Below are 1,612 nucleotides of genomic sequence, written 5' to 3' on the forward strand. Positions count from 1 at the left end.
CTTGGATTTTTTCCTTCCCTTTCATGTTTATACACTCATTTTTTTTTTTTTTTTTTGCACTTTGAAGGAGAAAGTAATCAACATGTTTCATCACTTGCAATTCAGCTTCCTTCAAATTTTAACTCTCTCATAAACATAGAGTCTTCTGTTTATAATAGTCACTCAATGTAAGAAGCTGAAATTTAGCAAGAAATGATAACATGAAAATTAATAAAAATAAAGGCAGCAGAATTGAAGTAGTGACAGTTTTCATGATGAAATTTAAAACATTCTTCATGGGGCACTGTACTCAAATCTATTCTTTGCATATTAGAGGCTAAAAGAGTAAAGACACCAGAATTACAGTCCAAGCTATTCATATATATAGATATAGATAGATATATAGACTGGGCAGGAGCTCTGGTGGCATAGTGCCTAAGGCATTTGACTGCTAACCAGAAGGCTGGCAGTTCAAACTCACCAGCCACTCCTTGGCTCCTTGGAAGGAAGGCTGGGCAATCTACTTCCGTAGTGATACTGCCTCGGAAACCCAATAAGGGGTTGCTATGAGTTGGGTCCTACTCGAGGGCACATAACAACAACAACAACAACAAGGTACCCTCCAGGTAGTACGTTGTTCCTGCAGACATTTTCTTCCTAGATCATTCTTATGAAAATGAAAATCCTTGAAAGAGCTGATAACTGACCTCATTCTTGGAAAAGGATTTAGTAGGAAATAGTTAATAGCCAGTCAAGTAGGCACACAGGGAAGGAAATAGGCAAGGGTGTAACTCCAGGAGTTTTGAAAAGTAAGGGGTCAAAATTGTCTACTTCAAAAATTTTCTTAGGGTTTAGCATTTCTTTGAATTAACAACTAATTTTTCTTTTACTTTTTTTCCCAAAATTTATCTGACTATAATCACAACATATATTTCTTATAAAAGTTTTAAGTTTAGAAGATTCAATCAATCCGAAGAAGACTGCCTGTAATTTCTTCACCGGATCAGATGATAATCAGATGATAATTATCAGATGATAATGTTAACAACAATTATAATTGTGAGGACATTTGGCAGTGCCAGGGATTATTTATGGGCTTTTGTAACTAAATGTTGTTGTTGTTGTTATGTGCCATCGAGTTGGCCCCGACTCATAGCTAAATAAGTTGGCTTAATCTTCATAACAATCCTGGGGCTTTGTAGAATTATTATTGCCCCATTTTATAGATGAGGAAAGTAATTTTAACATCTTAGTGCAGATCACTGAAATTGTCAATGATTTCATTCTTTTTGGGTCAACAATAAACATCCATGGAATCAGTAGTCGATGACATCTTGCATTGGGCAAATTTGCTGCAAAAGGCTAGGAAATGTTTTCTTCTATTGTATGTTCTGTTGCCATGAATTGAAGCACACTCAACTGCAAGTAATAACAAAGACAACATGCAGTTCCTCTATTTATATTAAAAAAGTCAAACCAAATGTACTGCCACCGAGTCAGTCCCAACTCATAGCGACCCCTCCTTGGGTTTCCAACGCGGTATCTCTACGGAAGTAGATTGCTCAATCCTCCTTCCAAGGAGTGGCTGGTGGATTTGAACCACCAGCCTTCTGGTTAGCAGTCAAATGCCTTA

The 1,612-nt window shown here is 36.9% G+C and overlaps 1 protein-coding gene across 1 annotated transcript in view; it reads right to left on the reverse strand.

Moving 5' to 3' along the window:
- IL1RAPL1 (interleukin 1 receptor accessory protein like 1) overlaps positions 1-1,612 on the reverse strand; it is a 1,063,022-nt gene that overhangs the window by 759,270 nt on the left and 302,140 nt on the right. The gene's annotated exons all lie outside the window — the stretch shown is intronic.

Source organism: Orycteropus afer, unplaced genomic scaffold (genome assembly GCF_000298275.1).
Source record: "Orycteropus afer afer isolate SDZICR_OR568_19922 unplaced genomic scaffold, OryAfe1.0 scaffold00434, whole genome shotgun sequence".
Classification (NCBI taxonomy): Eukaryota; Metazoa; Chordata; class Mammalia; order Tubulidentata; family Orycteropodidae; genus Orycteropus; species Orycteropus afer.